The sequence below is a fragment of the Dasypus novemcinctus genome, chromosome 1 (genome assembly GCF_030445035.2).
Source record: "Dasypus novemcinctus isolate mDasNov1 chromosome 1, mDasNov1.1.hap2, whole genome shotgun sequence".
Lineage (NCBI taxonomy): Eukaryota > Metazoa > Chordata > Mammalia > Cingulata > Dasypodidae > Dasypus > Dasypus novemcinctus.
The window spans coordinates 103,270,447-103,296,407 of NC_080673.1; the positions used below are offsets into that span (position 1 = coordinate 103,270,447).

General features: G+C 38.1%; 1 pseudogene; it reads left to right on the forward strand.

The window, feature by feature from the left end:
- The window catches only part of LOC101429291 (alcohol dehydrogenase E chain-like), an 80,820-nt pseudogene that overhangs the window by 8,274 nt on the left and 46,585 nt on the right, over positions 1–25,961 (forward strand).

Consider the following 25,961-nt stretch of genomic DNA (forward strand, 5'->3'; position numbering starts at 1 on the left):
ACTATGAACTATCATTAGTAATGTTTTAATATTCTTTAAATATGAATAAATCTACAGAGAGAGAACTGGGCTAGTGTTTATGGAGGGCTGGGGAATAATAGACGAATTGAAAAGTGACTGCTAAAGGTTATGGGTTATCTTTTTGGAGTAATGAAAATGTTCTATAATTGATGGTGGTGATGAATGCACAACTCTGTGATTATATTAAAAGACATTGATCATAAAACTTGGATTGTTTGATATTGAATATATCTCAAAATGGCTGCTCAGTATGTATTGGTATGGAGTGTGTGTATTTTTATCTCTAGCATTAACCTTTGCACATTTGGCTTAAAATGTATTCTGGAAGGATTTACTACTTACAAATCTGATAATAAAAAGTAAGCTCCCAATGAGTAATACAAATATAAGGCATACAGAAGTGCTAAGAGAGGAAAATTAAAGAAGAAAACAGCCAAGAGACAAATGAGAAGCCATCTTAGTCAGGGAAACAAGTAGTAACTATTCTCATTAATTCAGATTGTTTTGTCTTCATAAAGAATTAAACAAAAGGGCAATGGGATTTGTGTGAACAGACACTGACTTTCAATTAATGAAATACTGCAGTGTAGAATTTCATGTATAAGCCAATAGTTGTAGTGTTGTGGAATTTAAGAGAAGTTCAATTATTTGAGAATAGAGAGGCCAGGACTCAGGAATGATTTTGAGAAGGAAAAATGGTTTATTGACGGCCGGCCGGACTCGGGAGCTTTCTGTTTGAATCCCGAGCCCGGAACAAGATTTTCAAACGTCTTTTATACAGAGAGGAAAGGCCAAATCGTCCCTTTGTTTCAGTTCTCAATAGGCTTCAATTAGCATATATCTCTTCCACATCTTAGGTAAGCTTTTAGCAAGGACTCCAGACATTTTAGATAAGCCTTGGTTTTTGCATTTCCCCTAAATACTTAAAGTTTATAGCCCTTGCTTTGTTAAACATTTCCTGGGACTGGAGCCTGCTGGTCCCCAAGAGCAGGACTGCAGCCTCTTACCGTTTCACACCCACAAGTCAAACAACTTAGTTATCTCTGAAGAGACAAAGAGCCTTCCACCCATAGCCCACATCATTCCCCCCTTTCTGCCAAAGATTAACTTGCTAAGCTTTGGCATAATTATTGTTGGAGCTATGAGGTGGATGGCTGTTTGTTGTCTTGACTGATTATTTATCAGTCTTTAGTACAGCATCCAGGACCGTTTTTAGAAGTTTAGAACTTTTCATTCTGGACAGCAGAATCTTGGGCAGGGGCCTCCTGCAGTTATTCTGCTGCCACTGGCACTCACGTGGATTTCCAGTCAGGTTCCAGATCCATCTATTACTTTTCTTTTACTCTTAAAGAGTTTACACCTTTAATTTAAAAGGGGTGCTGAAGGGAGACGATCTCTTTTCTGTAACTGCTTCCTGCTGGCCATGGGCTGTAGTCATTGCCTAATAAGGTGTAAAACTCTTAATTTATTCTAACTGGAGGAAGATGGATCTGGCATTCTGTACGAAGTTGGATGAAGTTTTCATATGGTTAATAAGATGTTCACTCTGAAAGAAACAAACTTAATTAAAAATTTGGAATACCCGTTTTTAAAAGAGGACACATTGGATTACAGAGATAGACAAGATTAGATGCCTATAAAGATGGCATTCCTTAAAAGCTGGTGGGAACAGCATATATATTCTTTTTTAAGTTATCCATCTTTAGAGAGAAATTGCAACAGACACTTAGCTTTGTCTGAAGACACATTCCAAGCTGTTCAATGATTGACACTCATTCGCTCTGTCAGATGCTCCTGGTGAACTGGCACTCCTTGGGCAACTGGCTTCACTCAGGATTAGAACACTAATTTGGAAATACTCTTAGTTTTCACCTGTGGGAGTGATCAGAACTACAGAATAAAGATTTTACACCTTGGTTTTCATTGTACAATTTCTAGCAATTTTGACTTGTTCAATAGGTGACTCACCATCAGCAAGCAAGCCTCACTTTTGCTAACTGAGACTGGCTGAGACTGCCACCTTATTCTATAGACATGTTATTAACTGTTTAGAAAATGATTTTACCAGGAATTTAACATGTCTAATATACTTCTGCACTTGATCCAAAATAGAAAAGATAACATTACAATTATTAGGCATATATTTAGTACAGGATAAAAGTACAGCACTTAATATTAACTAATGTATTACTTAATGCATAAGGATTCAGAGTTGCCATTATTAGTTTTGAGTTTCAGGTTTGTAATACTTTACATGTTATCTCTCCATGAGAGCAGGCCATAATGCCAATTGTGTTTAAGTTTTACTTACAGTCTCCTGGTATCATGGCTCCACTTAGCATGTTCTTCAACGCAGTGAGCAAGTTGCAGCATCCTTCATCTTAGAGAGATTTTCCAGTAGTCTACTAGCCTGGTGCATAGCGCTCTCTGGCACCATGGAACAGTGCCAGTCTGGAAGCGATATCCATTGTACACTTGGCTGTACCGAGTCATTATTGGCTGCAGGAGCTTGAAACTGCAATATAGTTTCCATCGACTTCAGGAGCAGAACCAGAGACTGATATAGCACATATTTTTAATTGAGGGGTCAGTGACCAGCCTAGCCAATAACTCACATGGAGAGGCCACCTGTAATGTATACAAGGCCTGGTTCGAATGCACAAGAGTTTGACAATGTTAAAGTTTATTCCTTGTTTTATATATATTTTAAACAACTTAACGCAATACATATATCAAATGACTATTTACTTACACAATTTTACTATGAAGATAACAGTAGGTGCTTTACTTTAGTAATAGAGGAAAAATATTATTTTTCATTGTTAGAATGAAAACAATTTTTCCAATAGAATCAAGACAACTTTTTATTACCATTTACTTAAATGTGTATTTTGCAGTGGCCTTCAGACAGGTTTATTATTATGAAGTTATTTCTGCTACCAATACCAATCTAAGTTTCTTTAGTTAACAATAACTTCTACAACTAGAACTATTTAAACATTTTCAGTTTGGAAGATGTTTTACAAACTCTTTATAATTGACTATAACCACATTGACTAGCCACCTCATGTTTAAATAAACTTACTAAATTACAATTACCAATGAAAGAAATTTACTCTCTATTTAAGAGAGCATATCTACAATCTTTTCCCTTTAGCCTAATTTCACCAATGTGAACTTACAATTTTCACTTACAATTTTCATTACTGTAAAGATTTTGTACATATGTTAATTTAGTTTATAAATTAACTATGGGAGATTACACTCAAGTTAAATAAAATTGAAACCATAATAGTTTATGCAAGGAATGTTCTCTTTTTCCCTTACAGGAAGCTAAAACTTCTTTTCTTTAAGTTATGAAAATTATTAATTTAAAAGCATAACTGACTACCAGGTTTTAAAACACATGCATACTGACTTCCAGGTTTCAAAACACATTACACAATTACTTAATTTTTTTAAAATCATAACCCAGGAAAGATCTCTCCATAGTTTTTATGGACTTTCCTTTACTTACTGAAATTTGTTAATAGAGCCACTAATTACCTTATTTTGTTGGAAAGAAATCTTCTGGAAGAAAATAAGGCTCACCAGATTGTGGAGAAGAAAATACTTTATTCTCAATCTTGCAAGAAGGGGCGCAGAGCCAGATATGGCTGGTGCCCCGAACAAAGAAAAATGACACAATTTATACCCCTAAGCCTAGCATGCAAGCTCTTCCTGTTTTTCCATAGATTGGATACTTCAGAAGTTACAGCTTATCTGAGATTTAACTTTCCCACGCAAAAGTTTGATTTAACTGCTTCTTCTATCACATTCCAACCATTTTAGTTTTTACCTGCTCCCCCCCTTTGTCAAATAAGGAATAGAATTTAGTGCTGAAATGGCACCGACTTAGTTAGCTCCTTCTTGGGCATCCTTCCACTGCCCATAGGACTGGCCTAAACTGGTCTCCTCCACTGCTGTCCAACCCGGGAGTGGGAGACTGAGGCAGCAGGCCGCCGGGTTACATCAACATTTTTCTTCTGTGAAAATTAACCTAATCTTTGTTTTGTTTTGTTTTTTTTTTCCAATTTATGGCTGACAAAGGTTTAAACTGGGAAATTACCAGGCAAACTGATTCTTAATTCCCTAGCCTAGTAGATAGGTTTAATCTGCCACACCTAGTCTTGCCTTAAAAGCTCTTGCAAAGAGGAGGCCCTTTCCCAATTGTTTCCATAATCAGATTTCTATGACTTTCTCATCCTGCTTAGTTCAATTTGGGCTTTAAGAATATTTATAAATATAACTGCATATTTAACCTCAACAATTTGAGCAAATAGGCAGACATGAATAGTTTGGCACAACAACATGACTTTAGTTACTTTAAACTTTTCAAAGACTTTTGAAACTCTTCTTAATTTGCACTATGACCATGCAGTTTACCACAAGAATTTTCTTTCTTACTTAATGGATTGTAATAACCAAAATGTTCTCAATGCCTTAGCACCATTGTTTTAGAACTTTATATTTTACCTTGAAATTAGCAGAATTTTGGATAAGCAACAAGATTAGTTTTATATATATTTACTGAGGCTATTTGAAGCCTCAGGGAGACAGACTGCTTTCTCTCATGAATTGCCACTCTTAGGAACACTGACCGTCAAGGCAGGAGACTTCTCCCCCTCCACCCCCCTTTTTGATTTTGGAGATAATAAAACTCCAGTGGCCATTTAACCTTATTCTATCAGGCAGCAATTTATTTAGTTTACACTTGAATTCATGAGAGAAAGGGTTACTAATACCAGGAGAGGAGACAGTGATGTCCCAGCTCTTCTCAATTATGAAATAACCATAGGCAAAGGCAAAGGGTGAGGTTAGGCTTGAAGTAACCATAAACAAAGGAAAGGTTAGTGTAGAATTTACACTTAAATAATAGTTTCAGGCTAAATTCACCCAGCTATAATCTCAGTTATTGTCTTTCCACTGTTTTACAATATAAATGCATTTATAAATGATTTTAACTCTTAGTTACAGTTTTTATTAATTTTTTAAAACCTATTAATTTTATAACACCTTTAAATACCTTTCATTCAACTTATAACATATTAAATGAACTTAACCATTACTTTAATTTTTCCTTTAAAGTGAAAGAATAAATCTCTTGCAGTTAGTTTGAAATAAAAGGCTACTTTTCAGGATTTGATTTCTAGAACATAAAATGTTCTTTTAAAAGAACTCTTCTTCAAACATTGAGGATATGATGAGGTTAAAGCACAAGAAGCTATTGATAAAATATTTTCTTTGTATATTGATCTTACTCAATTTAATCATAAAAATTTCCCTTCCACAAACCTTCTACACTTTCAGTATTCATTCAGGTTCTGTCCCACACTCTACTCTTTCCAATAATCAATCATTTTATCTTAGGACAAAATCATCTTCTGTTGCCTTAACAATAAAAACACACTCCATATATCCCACATACTAAGTTACCAGGCAAACTTCTTGCAACATATAATTGCCATTAATACTAAACAAGTTTGTTAAAATAATGAACTTTTCTTCACTTTAAATACTTAGTAGCATGTAATACCAGAAACAGTTTTTTTGGAAGCAAGTTGGCAGGGGAGATTGGCTGCCGAATAAGTTTGTTATAAAATTGCCTTTTATTATTATTATTATCAATTCAGTTTTGTTAAATAATGACTTTCTGCAATTAGCCACTTAAATACCTTAAACAATGCTTTGTAAAACTTTTATAATTATTTATACCCTTAATACAAAGTTTACCTTCACAGAACACATTCTCTTACTTAAGGTTACTACAATACCTTCTAAGAACCTGAGCAGAATGCAAACGTATTTTGGCTTTGACACCCTAAGGAGGGAACTTTACTGCATTTATTCTGATTCTGCTTTTCACCTCCTTCACTTCCCCCCCTTCCAGGCAGTCGGGTGCACAACAAACAGGAATGCGGCTTATGAATAGAAGGGTGGACTCACTGGAAAGGGGCAAGCCGCTCCCCCCTTTCCAGCTTTCAGCCAAAATGGGCAGACAGAACCTACTCAAATTTGGCAACTCTCCCAGGAACCCAGCCGCCCTGACTGGGACATTCCCAACAGACTTGGGTGCTTGGCTCGGACACAGATGGCCTCCAAGCCCCGGCAAAGGGCCAGACCAGAGACAAGACACCAGAACATGCACAAACATCTAGACTCCGCAAACATCCAGACTCCTCAGCTTTTGCCCCAGAATCATTTCACCCCCTTGCCAATGGCAAGGGAGGGCTCCAGCTCAGCTGTAATTCTACTTCATGTAAGGACACAACTCCAACACTAACATTGAGCTGACACAGACAGAAGCACAAAGGTCACTAATCTGACTCACAAGTTTATATATTTATTTTCACCACGGCTGCCCCCACAGCCATCACAAACCTCAGAACACTTAACATTTGGTATAAAGCAAATTCATTCACAAATTAGCACCATAACAAAAGATTTCAGCTAGACTTTTCCACTGTTTAAACTTTACACCCAGACCAAGCTCCACCAGAAAAGCCGATCCATTTTCCTGTAACCAAGTTTTGTTTTCCTTAATCTAGACCAATTTCCAGGATATTAGGACTCGAACCTATAAATACCCTTCCTATTAAAATCGAGACTCCACTCCTTTAGTGGATATAAGACCAGTACCAGATTCTAACATGCAGTTAGACAAACCCAAAACACCAGGGCTTTTCCCCGGTTTTCCTCCTTTTCCCAAGCCTAGAGAGAACGGCTTCCCCCCAGCCTTCTGGGGCTACTAGGGTTCTCTCGGGAGGTGATCAGCCTCCCCTTCCTAGCAATTAAAGCTAGGGCCTTCCAGACTCTGCTCACCCGGGGAGTCTTACCTTCTTCCATGTTCGGAGTTCTTTTTCGTTCCCAGAATCTTTCTCTTCAGACCTTCCATTGCCCTCGATTTTTGTCGGGAAGATTCTGGTGGAGCCCACATCTTTTCTGGATTAAATTTAATCCAGGGGCGCCCAGATTTGGGGTTCACCCGAGTCCTCCCGGCTTCCTCGGGGATTTGGAAGGGGCAGCAAAATGCTACCGTCTCTGGCCTTCATTTTTGTCCCTTCGTGGTCGCCATTAATGTTGTGGAATTTAAGAGAAGTTCAATTATTTGAGAATAGAGAGGCCAGGACTCAGGAATGATTTTGAGAAGGAAAAATGGTTTATTGACGGCCGGCCGGACTCGGGAGCTTTCTGTTTGAATCCCGAGCCCGGAACAAGATTTTCAAACGTCTTTTATACAGAGAGGAAAGGCCAAATCGTCCCTTTGTTTCAGTTCTCAATAGGCTTCAATTAGCATATATCTCTTCCACATCTTAGGTAAGCTTTTAGCAAGGACTCCAGACATTTTAGATAAGCCTTGGTTTTTGCATTTCCCCTAAATACTTAAAGTTTATAGCCCTTGCTTTGTTAAACATTTCCTGGGACTGGAGCCTGCTGGTCCCCAAGAGCAGGACTGCAGCCTCTTACCGTTTCACACCCACAAGTCAAACAACTTAGTTATCTCTGAAGAGACAAAGAGCCTTCCACCCATAGCCCACATCAGTAGGTAAACAATTGATTTCAAGACAAAATCAGAAAACAGCAGGAATTAACATGTTGGACAAAAAAGGAAAAATGACTTAGATGAATAGATTCAACTATATCTCAGCATGGTATTATGATTAACTGTTTTTATTTCCTTGTGTTATTGATTTATACTGTTAGAAAAATTATATTCTGTTTATAAAACCGAGGTTGTTTATGTCTATAGAGCAGTTGTTTAAACTAGACACAGAGCTACATGTTGCACATACAAAGATCAGAAAACATGATCTTTGACTTCAAGAGTGGAAGAAAACTGTTTCTGTTCCATTCTCCAGATAATAAAATGCAAAACTGCCGCACTATGGAAACTAAAGAAATCCTTATCCATTAAGGAGGTGGAGTTCACAGCTCCCAAGGCTTATGAAGTTCTTATTAAAGTGAAACATTTTTCTACATCTATTTAATTTAAGATTTAAAAAGACAGGATATAATAAAAAGGAAACCACACAAAATGTATTGGGAGGAGATTTTCATTTTTTTAAATGGGGTTATCTAGAATTTGTTGTAAAGATAAAATACCTTGTATTGTTAAATTTTTAAAATGTGAAAAGAGAATATGTACAGTATAACCCTAGTTTAAACATAAAAGAATTTATGTGTTTGTATAGGGAAAAAAAGGACAAAAATGTTTATCAAGATTTCAAAATCAATTAGCGGTGCGTCTGAGGGAGGGTGGCGGAGATGGAAGAGTGGTAGGCTGCTCCGGGGTGCTTTCGGCCTACTTTTCTTTGGGGGTCCGGTTTGGGCCCTTAAATGTGTGAAGCGCGTGAGTGTGATTAGAGCCAAAGCAGGTCTCTGAAGGGCAAGAAAACGAGTTGCGGCTCTGCTGCTTCGTGGCTAGAGGCCATTTGCAAGTCGCTTTGTTTCATTAAACTTGCCTTACCAAATCTTTCTAGGGAGGAGCTGCCGTAGCGCCGCTGGGAAATGTAGAGGGGGCAAGAAGGGAAGTTGCTGCAGGTGCCGTTCGGCCCCATGGTGGTGAGCTGAGGACGATTTTAAGAAGACTGAGGTGTTAAGTTGATTTCACTGAAATACTTTAAAATTCGGTATTTCCCCACCCCCTCCATTATAAATAGAGTAACAAATGCCTTTCTTTCTAATCCTACTCCCCACCCTCTCTTATCCCTTGTGTTTTAGATGAACAAAAGCCCTCTTTCTAGTGCAGAGTTGGGCCCATTTTTAAAGGGTACTCTCCTCACCACTGTCAGGCCATTTTAATTAGCTTCTGCAATTATTCCAACATTGATTTGGATCTTTCTGGAATGAAACCTGTCTTCATAAATTTTGAGGACTGCTTGTTTTAGCTCAGTTGATAAAACACATGGAAAAAAGCTAATCCCACACAAAATCAATTAGCAAGAGATAATAATTTTTAAGCAATTTTTATTGGGGAGAAGCTGCAATTTCTACCTCTATAAAAAGCATTCATTCCTGTATATTGTATATATTCTTGTATATTTTTTAATATTATATGTATTTTTGTATGTTATATATGATTTAAATATTGCAGAAACAAATATTTCTGAGATTATTTCGGATTGTTTAAAAAAGGAAAGGATAGTAAAGAAGATTTTTATTAGGTAAAGTGAATCTTTTTTACTTGGGAAAAGTAGGGATTAGTAAAACCCTCAACTATTGGAACATCATCAACATGGCCACATAAGACAACCCTTGGAAAAGTCTCTTCTTCGACTAGAAACAAACCATTTTAAAAAAATAAATCTTACTTGCCTGGAACTCTGTAGGACTATAGAGACTAGAGAAGGACTACACAAACTCTGAATCAAAGAAAAAGAAATTTTAAAAAAAAACACCAAAAAATAGTAGAAGATTTAAGACCCAGAAACATCAGTCAAGACCCCTCCCCCTCATTCAGTCCCAGGCAACTTAAGAGTAACTCTTGGGAAGTGGATTTGGCCCAACGGATAGGGCATCTGCCTACCACATGGGAGGTCCAAAGTCCAAACCATGGGCCTCCTGACCCGTGTGATGAGCTGGCCCATGCACAGTGCTGATGCGCACAAGGAGTGCCATGCCACGCAGGGGTGTCCCCATGTAAGGGAGCCCTAAGCCCAAGAAGTGTACCCTGTAAGGAGAGCCACCCAGTGCGAAAAAAGTGCAGCCTGCCCAGGAATGGCACTGCACACAGAGCTGACACAGCAAGATGACACAACAAAAAGAGACACAGATTGCCAGTGCCACTGACAAGAATACAAGAGGACACAGGAGAACATAAAGTGAATAAACACAGAGAGCAGACAACTGGGGGGGGGTGGGAGGGGGAAGGGGAGAGAAAAATTTTTTTTAATTTGAAAAAAAAGAGTAACTCTTCAGCATGGCATAGAGATCTTCTGTCGTGAATACAGACCATAGAGCCACTCACAGCAGCAAGTTAGAACCCCACACTTATCAGGCACAGGGACCACATTCACCGAGACCCATTGCAGAACACAAATAGCTGACTAAACAAAAGAGACTGCAGCAGAACTATTGGTAAGAGGTGCATACACTCAACCTTGGCACCAGTAGTTGGATCATGAAATTAAAAAAAAAAGGATGTTTTTGGATTGAACCCATCTGGCTCCCTGGGGCAGGCACTCTATCCAGGAAAGATTAGGAGGAAGAAAAGACTAACAGAAAAAAAATGTGAGGGGTGGGTAGGAGGACTGAACTGATGTAAGGCAAGACAAGTCCCAGGAATTAAGTGTAATGAAAAGGGAAAACTGAGTGAAGGAGAGAAGTCAAACAAATCACAGGAGCTGGAGAGAAAATTCTGCACAAAAACAAACAAAACATATCAGTATTCCCAGAGATGAAAGAGAGAAAGAGAAGCTTTCTACTGGAAGTGAAACAATTGCACTTAAAAAGGGCAATCTTAAAAGTTATATCTAAATCAGGTGCACAAAACCTGAAAAAATCTGAAGAGTTAAACACAAGCTACTCTAAAGGTCCAGTATAAGTTGAACCAAGCACCAAAGAAGGACCTTCATTCATGGCCAATCTAAATAAAATCTTAGGCAAGAAAGAGACACTGTATTTCAGAGTTAGCACATCAAAATAATCAGATGCACAGACATCAGCAAAAAATTACAAGCCACACTAATACAGAGGAAGATATGGCAAAGTCAAGGGAACAAATTAAAATGTCAAAAGAGAGAGAGATTTGAAACAACTAATCAAAGAAGTTCAAACCTCCTAAATTAATTCAAGGAGATGAAGGAAAATATGGATAGAAATAAACCAATGGTAGCTATAGAGCTAAAGATATTAAGAAGACAATGTATAAGAAGAAGAATGAGAAAGTTAAAAAGAAACTTAACAGAAATTAATGGGATAAAAGGCACAATAAAGGAGATCAAATACACTGGAGGTATACCGCAACAGATTTAAGCAGGCAAAATAAAGAATCAGAGACTAGAACACATAACACTCAAAATCATACAATGGAAGAACAGATAGAGAAAAGAATACAAAAAAATTGAGCAGTGTCTCAGAGAATTCAGTGGCAGCATGAAGTATATCAATATATATATCATTTGAATCCCAGAAGGAAAGGAGAAGGAAAATGAACAGAAAAAAATATTTGAGGAAATGATGACCAAAAATGTCCCAACTCAATGAAAGACAAAAATATACATATCCAAGAAGCCAGTATACCCCAACAATAATAAACTATAAGAGATCTACTCCAAGACACATGCTAATCAGAATGTCAAATGCCAATGATAGAGAATTCTGAAAGCAGCAAGAGAAAAGTGATTCATCACACTCAAGTGATCCTCAATAAGACTAAATGCTGATTTTTCATCTGAAACCATCAAGGTGATAAAGACAATGGTATGATATATTTAAGGTCTGAAAGAGAAAAACTGCTAGCCAAAATTCTTTATCTGGCAAAATTGTCCTTCAAAAATGAGGAATAGTTTAAAATATTCAAAGATAAACAGAAACTGACAGAGTTCATCAAGAAATGATCTACCCAACAAGAATTGCTAAAACCCCTTCAGATTGAAAGGAAAAGATAGGAGAGAGTGACTTGAATACACTGTAGAGAAGTGAAGATCTTTGGTAAATGTAACTAAATGTTTAAGTGCAAAACCCAATAGTTCTGTATACTACTCTTTAATTATTTTAAGAGTTGGAATACAATTTACTAAGAAATAATAATATTTCCTGATAATGGATATGCAAAGTATAAAGAGGTAATGTGATTAAAAAAATAAATAAAGCAGGACCAGGGGGAGATATAAGAGCAGAGAACATCGTGATCTTTTCAAATTAGTAGGTTATAGATGGAGGTTGTGTAATACAAGCCCCCAGGGTACCCAAAAAGAACATATTTTAAAAATATACAGAAATGGAAATGAGAAAGGAATCTGTCAGATACATCTCAAAAGATCAACTATACAGAGGAGCTGCAACACAGGAAAAGAGAGAATAAAAAGATATGACATATAAAAACCAAAGGACAAAGTGACTGATATTAGTACTTGCCTTTGTAGTAATAACACTGAATGTTAACGGATTAAACACCTCAAAGATACAAATTGACAGAACAGATAAAAAAGCATGATACAACTATATGTTGTTCACTAAAGACTTACCTTAGACACAAAGACACAAATAGGCTGAAAGTGAAAGGTTGGAAAATGATAATCCATGCAAATAGTAATCAAAAAAGAGCTGGGATAGCCATACTAATATATAACAAAATACACTTTAAATAAAAAGGTGTTATAAGGGACAAAGAAGGACAGTATATATTAATAAAAGGGACAATCCACCAAAAAGAAACAATCAGAAATATTTATGAACATAACCACAGTGCCCATAAATACATGAGGCAAACACTGGCAAAACTGAAGGGAGAAATAGACACCCTATGGCATTAGTTATTGACCTCAGTACACCACTTTCGTCAACAAATAGATCATCTAGACAGAAGATCAATATGGAAACAGATAATTTGAATAATATCATGAATGAACTAGACCTAATAGATGTATACAGAACATTGCACCCCAAAACAATAGGATATACAGGCTTCTCAAGTGCACAGGGATCATTATCCATGATAGGCAATATGTTGGGTTACAAAAGAGGTCTCACTTTATTTTAAAATATTGAAATTATACAAAGGATCTTCTCTGACTACAAGGGAATGAAGCTAGAAATCAATAACAGGCAGGAGGTGAACTTGGCCCAGTGGTTAAGGCATCCGTCTATCACATGGGAGATGTGCGGTTCAAACCCTGGGCCTCCTTGACCCATGTGGAGCTGGCCCATGCGCAGTGCTGATGCGCACAAGGAGTGCCATGCCATGCAGGGGTGTCCCCCACATAGGGGAGCCCCATGCACAAGGAGTGCAGCCTGCCCAGAAATGGCACCACACAATGGAGAACTGATGCAGTAAGATGACGCAAGTAAAAAGACACAGATTCCCGTGCTGCTGACAACAACAGAAGCAGACAAAAAAAAAAAAGAACATGCAGCAAATGGACACAGAGAACAAACAACTGAGGTGGGGGTGGGCGGGAAGGGGAGAGAAATAAATAAAAATAAATCTTTAAAAAAAAAGAAATCAATAACAGGCAGAGAACTGGAAACTACACAATTATACTGGATTTCAATAACACACCCTTAAACAATCAGTAGGTGAAAGAAGAACTCACAGGGGATATCATTAATATCTTGAGAAGAATGAAAATGAGAACAAAACATCCCAACACTGTATTAGTCAGCCAAAGGGATGCTAAGGCAAAGTACCAGGAATCTGTTAGCATTTATAAAGGGTATTAATTGGGGTTAGAAGTTTGCAGTCAACAGGCCATAAAGCATATGTTACTTCCCTCACCAAAGTCTTGCCAAGTGTTGGAGCAAGATGGCTGCTGGCCTTCCTCTTTCTCCTAGAGCTCCATGGTTCCAGCTCCTTACCTTCTCAGCTGCAGGTTGTCTCAGCATAAGGCTTGTCTCTATCCCCAGGGCTCATTTCTTCTGAGTTCAGCTGCTCAGCTTTCTTCACAAGGTCAGCAGTAGACTATCAGGCTCATCTCTCTTCCCAGGGCCTCTGCCATGCCTAATGGAGCCATCTCTTTTTCCTCACATATCTGCTTCTCTGTACATTTACTTCTCCAGGGTCTAGCATCAAAACTCAAACTCTCTCCTCTGCCTTGTTGTTTTCTCTATGGTGGGCAGGGACTCAACATCCTACTGACATGGCTGAATCAAAGCCTTAATCATAATTTAATCAAGTAAAAGTGAAACCTCTGGATTTAATACAATCTAATATACCCAGAGAAACAAACACAATCCAATATCTATTTTTGGAATTCATAAACAATGCCAAACTGCAACAAACACTTATGGAATGCAGCTAAGGCTATACTGAGAGAGAAATTGATAGTCCTAAATGCTTACATTAAAAAAGAAGAGCTAAAATCAAAGACCTAACTGCATACCCGGAGGAACTAGAAAAGGAACAGCAAACTAAATCCAAAGCAAACTGAAGGAAATAAATCACAATATTAGAGTACAAATAAATGAAATAGAAAAGTTTAAAAGTACAATAGAGGGCATTAGCAAAACCAAAAGCTGGTTCTATGGAAAGATCAATAAAACTGACACACCATTAGCTAGAATAGGAGAGAAGACAAATAAAACAAAAAATGAGAGGGGGACTGTGAAGTTCTTTTTTGAATCCCAAAAGATTATATTCTTAAACTAATCCATTCCTGTGGGTATAGTTCCCTTTAATTGCATTAGATTGAATTTGATTAGATCACTTTCCATTAGATCACTTTAGGGCATTTGATTGGAGCATGTCAGTGAGGCATGACACAGGTTAGGTGTCCACCATCTTGCTGAGTCATATGTAAATCAAGAACACAGAGAAAGGACACGTAGAGAAAGGAAGCATCTTTGTTGGAAATGGAAAAGTCAATTATCGAATTTATATGGAAGAGTAAAGAGCCCCCAAATAGCCAAACCATGTCAAAAAAGAAGAACAAAATTGAAGGACTCACTTCCTGACTTTAAAACTTATTACAAAGCTATAGTAGTCAAAACAGCATGGTACTGGCAGAAGATAGGTATTTAGACCAATGGAATCAAATTAAGAGTTCAGACCCTCACATCTATGGTCAATTATTTTTAAGAAGGCTGCCAAGTCCACTCAATTGGGAAAGAACAGTCTGTTAAACAAATGGTGCTAGAAGAACTGGATATCCATGTACAAAAGAATGAATGGGAGTTGCCGTCAAGGAGCAGGCAAAATGCTTCAAAGGATTTATTCATGAAGGTGAAAAGGCAACCTATTCAATTGCAGAAGATATTTGTAAACCACATATCTGATAAGGGTTTAATACCCAGAATAAATAAAGAAATACAGCCACTCAACAATAAAAAGACAAACAACCCAATTAAAAAATAGGCAAACTACTTGAATAGACATTTATCCAAACAGGATATACAAACAGAGAGGAAGCACATGAGAAGATGCTCAATATCATTAGCTATTAGGGAAATGCAAATCTAAACCACCCAATAAAAGACCATTTCACACCTACTAGAACAGCTACTATTTTCAAAAATAAATTTAAAAAAGAAACAAAACTGTAACTGTTGGAGAGGACATGGAGAAATAGGAACACTTATTCTTATTTAAAAACATGCAGCCACTGTGGAAGACAGTTTGACTGTTCTTTAGAAAGTAAGTGTAGAATTACCCTATGACCCAGAAATCCCACATTTAGGAATATAAGCAAAAGATTTGAAAGCAGAGATTTGAACAGATATCTGCACAACAATGTCCATGGCAGCATTATTCACAATCACTAAAAGATGAAACCCAAATATCCATCAACAAATGAATGGATAACCAAAATGTGGTATATATACAAAAGGAATATTATTCAGCTGTAAAAAGGAGTGAAGTTCTGATACAAGCAACAGTATGGATGAACAATGAAGATATCATGTTGAGTATAATAAGCCAGACACAAAAGGACAAATATTGTATAGTCTCAGATATAAAGTAATTAGAATAAGTCAACTCACAGAGTCACAATCTAGAATATAAGTTACCAAGGGCCAGGGTGAGAGTAGGGAATGGGAAGTTAATGCTTAAATTGTAGTTTCTGTTTGATTCGATATATGGTGCCAATGGTAGCACAACATGGTGAATGTAATTAATAGCACTGAAATATATGTCTGAATGTGGTTGAAAGAGGAAATTTTAGGTTGTATACATGTTACAAGAATTTTTTTAAAAACTTAAAACATATTTAAAATCTAGTTTAGGGAATTGGGTACATTAGTCCATCTGGGGGACATTATTTTCTCCTTTTCCCTTAGAGTTGTTAGCCTCAAGAAGCTGTCACTCAGATGACAATGTGGTCAGTGGGACCCTTCTCTCAAGGGAAACGGCATCGTAGAGAGCATTGGCAAGAAGGTGACTACAGTCAAACCAACAGGACTCACACTCAGGGATTGTGTCTCAGTTCAGGTCCACCATGGTCATCCAGCCTGGGTGAGGAAACTGAGACAGGGAGAGATAAAAGATCTGCCCAAGGTCCCAGCAGCAGCAAATGGCACAGCTGGAACCAGGCAGGCATGTGCTTGTTTTCTCTCCCTGCCTGATGTGCTTCCTGTGTCCAGGCATGTCCACAGGCCTGACCTCCCGATTCTCTCCTTAAATGTGGCTTGTGGCGTTCCCACTACATGTCAGGCTCCAGGTTAGATCCTGGGGATACTGGAGCAAAGGAGACAGAGTAACTGCCTCCTGGGGTTCACACTCCAACAATTTATATTTTAGTATTCCTGAGCACTATATTCCTTCAGGGCCTGTTGCAGTTTGATATTGTTCATGAATTCCAAAAATAGACATTGGATTATGTTTGTAAACTGGTCTGTACCTGGGCATCATTAAATTATTTTTTTATAGGAATCCACTATATTTCTTAACAAATCAATTTTATGCATACATGTCGCAGTGTGGGCTTGCCCGGAGGGCCGCTGCAGGGGCGGTGTGGGCTCGGGCAGAGGGCTGCAACACACGGAGGGGCCTTCCGAGAAGGCGCTCCGGGGCCGGCAAGGTGCGGAGGATGCGCGGTAGGAAGAAGACTATCGAGGAGACCAGGATCTGTGCGCAAGTCTGATTTATTCAGGAAGTACAGCGGTTAATATAGGACGAAGACGGGGGAGGGGCAGGGGGCGTGGCCGGGGGGCGGCAGACGGCTGATAGGTTCATGCAGGGGTGCATCACTGGTGGCGGGCAGAAGACGGGGTAGCCAGGGTTCTCGGCGGCAGCGAGGCAGGGCTGTCATGGCACGGCGGTGGCCCTCGGGGGAGAGGCGGGGTTAGGCCACCGAGGGGGAAGCGGGTGCAGCTGGGCAGAGGGGCAGGCAGTACGCCCAAACCCCAAGCGGAGAGCCTTAACGCCCATTCCCACCACCTGGGTCCGACTCGCACCGGCGCCTGGAGACGAGCCGACCCTTGCTGTCGCCGCACTCCCACACAGTGCCACCCTACACATACATATTAATAAATTATAAAATTCATCCAAAGTGTACAATCAATGGTATTTGGTATAACCACATAGTTGTGTGTTCACCACTTTAATCATTATTAGATACATTTCCATTATTTCAATAATAATAAACAACAACAGAAAAAGAAACAGAAAAAGAAGACAAAAAAGAAAATCCCTCACCTCTCATGTTCTGTGTCACCTGCTGTACATAGCTGCTTTTTCTGGCAATTCATGCACAATTATTTATTTATGTTTTAAGCAGTTTTTTGTTTGTTTGGTTTTTGGTGCATTCCTTTTTTTTTTTTTTTTTGTCTTTATTTTAATGTTGCATTCAAAAAATATGAGGTCCCCATATACCCCCCCGACCCTTTTCACCCTACTCCTCCCATAAAAACAACCTCCTCCATCATCATGGGACATTCATTGCACTTGATGAATACATCTATGAGCACTGCTGTATCACATGGTCAATGGTCCACATTATAATTTACACTCTTCCCCAGTCCACCCAGTGGGCCATGGGAGGACATACAATGTCCAGTAACTGTCCCTGCAGTACTACCCAGGACAGCTCCAAGTCCTGAAAATGCCCCCACATCATGTCTCTTCTTCCCACTCCCTACACTCAGCTGTTACCATGGCCACTTTCTCCAAATTAATGCTACATTTTCTTCGATTACTAAATCACAATAGTTCATGAATAGAATATCATTAAGTCCACTCTAATCCATACTGTATTCCTCCATCCTGTGGACCCTGGAATGGTTGTGTCCACTCCACATCTATATCAAGAGAGGGCTTAGGTTCCATAAAGATGATGGCTGCAATTCTCCTGCTTTCAGTTGTAGGCACTCTTGGCTCTCTGGTATGGTGGTTGACCTTCTTCACCTCCGTGTTAGCTGAGTGGGGTAAGTCCAATAAGCCAGAGTGTAGAAGTTGCTAGTCTGTTGAGGCTCAGGGCCTGCTATCACATGGACAGTCCAGAGATTCAGGTCCCCTGGGTGTACACTAAAACCCAGCACCAATCACAGGTCCGGTAAAAGTAACAGGAGAGGCTTGTGAACAAAGATCACATCTGAGTCCAGCTCCATCACAAGAAACACAAATTCCAAAGTAGGGCCAACTGACATGGCACTGAACTCTATCTGCCATGACCATAGAATGTGTGGGTCTCTGTAGCCCTCAAAAGAACCAGTACCTGGGGTTGTATCTACTTTTATCTGTCTCTGGGACTCTGTGTTTACTTAAGGGCAACCCCTCTGATAACCTCCTGGCTCTTTTTTAGATACTCATAGCCATATAAACTCATTTGTCCTTTTCATTTCCCCCTTTTATTCAGGTCAAAACGCAGTTTAAACTCCTGATATTATATGTAGGCTGAGATATTCTGCTGGTCAGAGTTGACCCTTTTATTCAAGGTCATTTTCTAGTTACATCATCAGCTGGTACTTGGTAGTAATCCCTTAGTGCCAGGGAGGCTCATCCCCAGGAGTCATTTCCCACACTGGGGGGAAGGCAATTTATTTACATGCTGAGTTTGGCTTCAAGACTGGCCACATTTGAGCAACACAGAGGCTCTCAGGAGGTAACTCTTAGGCACTCTGCAGCTCTAGGCCTTGTTCTTATTTCAGATGCACAGGCTCACAAGCATAGTCATTAGTATCAAGGGCTCATTGTTGAACCATCCTCCTTTTTCGGTCTTTGCCATTGCACTTGGGGGATTGTTGCTGTTCCATTAGGGAATGTGATAGAGGTCCCCTGGCTAGGAACTCAGCACTCCCTCAGTTGTCATTTTTAACTGTAACCATTATGAAAATATCCAAACATTTTTATGTACCCTGGATATATGTCCTGGAGAACTCCCTGACAACCATGTCAATAACATCCCACACCAGTATTCCTGTCCTGCCATTATTGAACCTCTCTGTGATCCAAAACTTCTTCAGAACTGAAGCCCAATATATTGCCAGTTTCCATTAATAGTAAAATGGAATATAGTGATGAGTTTAAGGATTAGATATGGAATACATATTAATTTAGAAAAATTAAGGTAAAAATAAATTGGGGTATCAAAAAATTTTAAAATGCAAAATCTTTGTTTTTGATGTTTTGCCTTCCATCAGCAATAAGTGTTGCCCTCTATGCAAATTGGCAAGGCAACTTCTTCTGTCTTTTCCTCAATGTCTATGTTCTTTCTCTTTTTTTTCTAATTATTAAGCTTGTCTTCACAAAAATTTTAGATCACAGTAATTCATATATACAATATATGGTACTCCCACATATCCACAGCAATAATCTTTTTACATGTTCCCTTCCCTTCCACAGCAATAATCTTTTACATGTTCATACTGTATTTACTGAAACTGATGTACAGATGTTGAGACAATAGCTTTCAAACAAGGTAACACTTGGGTTTACATTGTGGTTTATATTTTAGACTATACAATTTTCTAATTTTTTAGCTATCTTATGTTTTACATTATGATTTAGTTTTAGCCTATAGGCCCCTAAACATTTTTGGTGTAATTTAACATGTCCTATAGACATCCATGCGTAATCTTTTGGAACATTTCCATTGCTCCACAGTTACATTGATTCCATCTATTCAATACCTCTTTCCCCCTCCCCTCAGGGCCCACAGTGACAATCAATCTTCATTGCTTGAAGGGCCATGTTCAGAGATACTTACAACAATGTTGAGGGCTTGACATGCTCGACTGCCCTATCGCATTGGGAGCCACAATTTCTCTCAAGAGACACAATTCCCTTTATTTGAGAACATCAGTCCTCCCCAGGATGTGGGAATACCTTCACTCTATTATATGGGTCTCCATCCAATAATATAACCCACTATCACAAAATGAGTACTCACTCCCTAGAAGCCTGTCCTGTGTCAGATTCTCCACTTTGAGCATCTTAAACAGGTAACCTTCCTTATTATATTTTTTTAAAAGTTTTCTCAACATTATATTCTCAACCCAATACCTGACAACCTCCTTTGTTCATATGTTCCCCCATCCTCCCTCCAATTTCTTGGGCAATATTACCCATCCTCCCATCCCTATCCCCCCTCAAGTCCACAAAGCCCCACCCAAAGGTATCTCTGTACCCCCATCTTATCCTTTCCTTGTACAAATACTTACCTCCAGCTTATCATAGATTTCACCCATGTAGGTGTCAGCTTGCATCCTTCCTCTACCCCCCAAATTCCTTTAAGCCTATCATCCAGTCTCTAGCTCTCTGAGGCAGCTTGGTTTACTTATTTCATATCATTGAGGTCATGTAGTATTTGTCCTTCGATGCCTGGGTTGCTCCACTCAACATAAGGTTCTCAAGATTCATCCATGAATCACATGTGTTTGTAATGTATTCGTTCTTAAAGCTGAGTAGTATTACATTGTATGTATATACCACATTTTATTTATCCATTCATCTGTTGATGGGCATTTGGGTTGATTCCAACTTTTGGCAATAGTGAACAATGCTGCTATGAACATTGGTGTGCATATATTGGTCTGTGTCCTTGTTTTCAGTTCTACTGGATATACACCCAGCAGTGGAATTGCTGGGTCATATGGCAAATTTATAGCTAGCTTTTTGAGAAACCACCAAACTATCCTCCAGTGTAGGAGAATAAAAGTGCCCAAGAGCACCCTGTGCACAGCCAACAAGGCATAGCTCGTCAGTTGCTGACACGCTGTCTCTAAGGCAATCACACAGCTGAACGGAATGGCCGCTGACCTCGAGGTCAGACAGAATAGCAACCAAACCCTGTCCAGCTACACCACGTCTTCTTCCTCCTCTCCAAGCCCCTCTCCCTTTGTTTAATCCCCACCAATCAGGCAGTATGGCATGAAAAAGCTCAGCCTACGTGATCAACCTAACCATCCCCCATAGCTTACCCCTCTCCTTGTTTGGACATATATTCACCCCCACCAATCTAATACCACCTAGCCCCCCTTCCCTATTGCCCTGAACTATAAATTGCTGTTCCTACATAATAAAGTTAGACTTAGTCCAGAACCCTGTCTGCGGAGTGTACATAGTCTCCGTATTAGTCCTCATTCCCCGGGGGCCAACTAGTTCGAGCCCGCCGGCCTGGCGGACACCTCAGTCCAGTGGAAAATGGTAGCATTGTCAAATTGCAACACTCCAGAACAGCTGGATCCTTCTGCATTCCCACCAGCAGTGGATGAATGTTCCCATTCCTCCACATCCTCTCCAGCACTTGTTGTCTTCTGTTTTTTAAATAGCTACCAATTTTATGGGAGTAAGATGGTATCTTATTGTAGTTTTGATTTGCTTTTCCCTAATAGCTAGAGATTTGGAGCATTTTTCAATTTCTTTTTAGCCATTGGTATTTCTTCTTTGGATAAGTGTCTGTTTAAATCTTTTTCCCATTTTTTTTAAATGCGTTGTCTTTTTATTTTCAAGATATAGGCGTTCTTTATATATGCAGGATATAAGTCTCCTATCAGATATATGGTTATGAAATATTTTCTCACATTGTGTAGGCTTTCTTTTCACTTTCTTGACAAACTCCTTTGAGGTACAGAAGGCTTTAATTTTGAGGAAGTCCCATTTATCTATTTATTCTTTTGCTGCTCGTGCTTTGGGTGTGAAGTTCATGATGCCATTTCCTATTAGGTCCTGTAGATGCTTCCCTACACTGTTTTCCAAAGTCTTTATGGCCTTGGTTCTTATATTTAGGTCTTTGATCCATCTTGAGTTGATTTTTGTATAAGGTGTGAATTGGTAATCCTCTTTCATTCTTTTACATATGGATATCCAGTTCTCTAGGCACCATTTGTTGAAGAGATCATTCTCTCCCAGGTTTTGGTGGCTTTATCGAATATTATATGACTATAGATATGAGGATCTATATCAGAACTCTCAATTCAGTTCCATTGGTCAGTGTGTCTCTCCTTGTGCCAATACCATGCTGTTTTCACTACTGTTGCCTTGTAGTATGTTTTCAAGTCAGGTAGTGTGATTCCTCCAATTTCTTTTTTTTTTTTTTCAATATGTCTTTGCCTATTCAGGGCCTCTTTCCTTTCCAAATAAATTTCATAGATAGTTTTTCTAGTTCATTAAAGAATGCTGTGTTGATTTTTTTGGGATTGTTTTGAATGTTTAGATCAGTTTTGGTAGGATAGACATCTTAATAATATTTAGTCTTCCTATCCATGAACAGGGAATATTCTTCCATTTATTTAGGTCTTCTCTGATTTCCTTGAACAGTGTTGTGTAGCTCTCTGTGTATAAGTTTTTTACATCTTTAGTTAAATTTATTCCTAGGAATTAGATTTTTTATTTACTATTATAAATGATATTTGTTTCTTGATTTCCTCCTGAGCTTGTTCATTATTGGTGTACAGAAATGCTACTGATTTTTTCACATTGATCTTATAACCTGTGACTTTACTAAACTCATTTATGAATCCTAGAAGCTTTGTTGTAGACTTCTCAGGGTTTTCTATGTATAGGATCATGTCATCTGCAAATAATGAAATTTTGACCTCTTCCTTTTCGATATGAATGTCTTTTATATCTGGTTCTTGCTTCAGGTCTTTAAGACAATGTTAAATAGAAGAGGTGATAGTGGGCATCCTTGTCTTGTTTCTGATCATAGAGGGAAAGATTTTAAGATTTCACCATTGTAAATGATGTTGGCTGTGAGTTTTTCATATATACTCTTTATCATGTTCAGAGAATTTCTTTGTATTCCAATTTTTGCAGTGTTTTTATCAAGGAAGTGTGTTGTATTTTGTCAAATGCTTTTTCTGCATTGATAGATATAATCATGTGATTTTTTTCCTTCAATCTGTTTATATGATGTATTACAATGATTGATTTTCTTATGTTGAACCATCCTTGCATACCCAGAATGAAACCCACGTGGTCATGGTGTATAATTCATTTAATGTGTTGTTGAATACAGTTAGCAAGTATTTTGTTGAGAATTTTTGCGTCTAGGTTCATTAGAGATATTAGTCTGTAATTTTCCTTTCTTGTGTTGGCTTTGTTTAGCTTTGGTGCTAGGGTAATGTTGGCATCATAGAATGAATTGGGCAATGTTCCTTCTGTTTCAATTTTTTGGAAGAGTTTCAGCAAGATTGGCGTTAGTTCTTTCTGGAATGTTTTGTAGAATTGACCTGTGAAGCCATCTGTCCCAGGGCTCTTCTTAGTTGGGAGGTTTTTAGTTGGTTTTTAATGACTGATTCTGTCTCTTTACTTGTGATTGGTTTGCTGAGATCATTAATTTTTTCTTTCATCAATATAGGCTGCTTGTGTGTTTCTAGGAATTTTTCCATTTCCTCTAAATTGTCCTTTTTCTTGGAATATAGTTTTTCAAAGTATCCTCTTACGATAGTCTTTATTTCTGTAGGATTAGTGGTGATATCTCCTTTCTAATTTCTTATTTTGTGTATTTGCATCTTCTCTTTATTTTTCTTTGTTAATCTAGCTAAGGATTTGTCAATTTTATTGATCTTCTCAAAGAACCAACTCTTGGTTTTGTTTATCTTTTCAAGTGCTTTCTTATTTTCTATTTCATTTAGTTCTGCTCCTATCTTTGCTATTTCTTTCTTTCTTCTTCTCTGTGTGTTTACTTTGTTGTTTTTTTTACTAATTCCTCTAAATATGCAGTTAGTTCTTTGATTTTAGCTCTTTCTTGTTTTTTGATGTATGAATTTATGACTATAAATTTCCCTTTCAGTACTGCTTTTGCTGCATCCCATAAGTTTTGGTATGTTGTGTTATCATTTTCATAGTTTCAAGGTAGTTATTAATTTCTTTTGAGATTTCCTCCTTGACTCACTGTTTTTCTAAGAGTATGCTGTTTAATTTCCATATCTTGGCATGAAACCTGGGTCTCTGGCCCTTACAGATTTCCAGCTTCACTTCACTGTGGTCAGAGAAATTATTTTGTATGATTTTGAACTTTCTGAATCATTGAGCCTTTCTTTGTGGCCTATCATATGGTATATCTTGGAGAATGATCCATGTGCACTTGAGACAAATATATATCCTGATGTATTCAGGTATAATGATTTGTATATGTCTATTAGGTCCAGCTCCTCTAATATACTATTCAAAGTTTTTGTTTCTTTATTAATTCTCTTTTGAGATGTTCTGTCCAAAGTTGATAGTGTTGTATTAAAGTCCCCCACTACAATTGTAGAGGCATCTGTTCTTTCACTTAGTTTTTCCAGTGTTTGCCTCATGTATTTGGAGGTGCCCTTGTTAGGAGCATAAATATTTATGATTGTTCATTCTTCTTGAAAGATTATCCCTTTCACTAATATATAGTGTCCATCTTTGTCTCTCACAATTGTTTTGCATTTGAAGTCTATTTTGTCTGATATTAATATAGCTACTCCTGCCCTTTTTTGGTTATTGTTTGCTTGTAAGATTGTTTTCCAGCCATTCACTTTCAAACTCCTTGAATCCCTCAGTCTAAGATGTGTTTCTTGTAGACAGCATATAGATGGGTCATATTTCTGTATCCAATCTTCCAATCTGAATCTTTTGACAGGTGAGTTTAATCCATTGACATTCAGTGTTATAACTTTCAAGGAATTATTTATGTTAGCCATATTTTGATTGGACTTGTGTTTGTCATATTTTGTTTGTTTGTTTTTTCCTTCTCTTTTTGTCTTTCTTGTTGCTCTTACACTCTCCTCCAACTCTGCCTCTCCTGTTTTTTTCTTTCTTCCTGCAGAACTCCCTTTAGTATTTCTTGGAGAGCAGGGTTCTTGTTGGCATACTCTTTTAGTTTCTGTTTATCTGTGAATATTTTGAACTCTCCATCATTTTTGAATGCTAGCTTAGCTGGGTAAAGCATTCTTGGTTGGAAATTTTTTTCTTTTAGTACCTTGACTATATCATACCACTGCCTTCTTGCCTCCATGGTTTCAGATGAGAAATCAGCACTTAATCTTATGGAGCTTCCTTTGTATGTGATGGTTTTTTTTTCTCTTGCTTTTTTTAGAATTTTCTCTTTGTGTTGTGTATTGGATAATTTGACAAGCATATGTTTTGGGGTAGGCCTGTTGTGATTTGTGCTGTTTGGGTGTGCTGTGCTTCCTGGACATGTACATCCATTTCCCTTAATAGATTTGGGAAGTTTTCAGCCATTATTTCCTCCAACACTCCTTCTATCCCCTTTCCCTTCTCTTCTCCTTCTGGGGTGCCTATAATGCATATGTTTTTGCATTTTGCATTGTCTTTCAGGTCCCTAAGTCCCAGCTGGATTTTTTCTATCTTTTTATCGATTATTCTACTATCTGTTTGATTTCAGGTGTACTGTCTTCCACAACACTAATTCTCTCCTCTGCCTCTTCTAATCTGCTGTTATTTGCTGAAAGTGTATTTTTGATTTCTTGCATTGTTGAGTTCATCACTATCATATCCATTAATTTTTTGTGTATGACTGCAATTTCTTCTGTATTCTCTCCAAGTGTTTTCTTCATATTGTTAATCTCTTCCTTTGCTTCATTAAGTTGGTCTCTAATATATGTTTTGAGAGCTTTAATTACTTGTCCGATGTTCTGTTCCTCTTTCTGGTTTTTAGTTCATTCATTGGATTTGGCCATGTTGTCCTGATTATTGGTTTGGTTTATAGTTTTGTTGCTGTCTGGTCACCATTTTATCTTGATGGGTTTAATCAGTTCCTTAGCTTCTTTGTCTAGTCTTGCAGATTAATTAGTTGTTGTTCATGCATAAGTGTTATGTCTTCTCTTTGTCACTTTGTTCTTCTTACTCTACTTTCTTGTTGCTGTCTAAT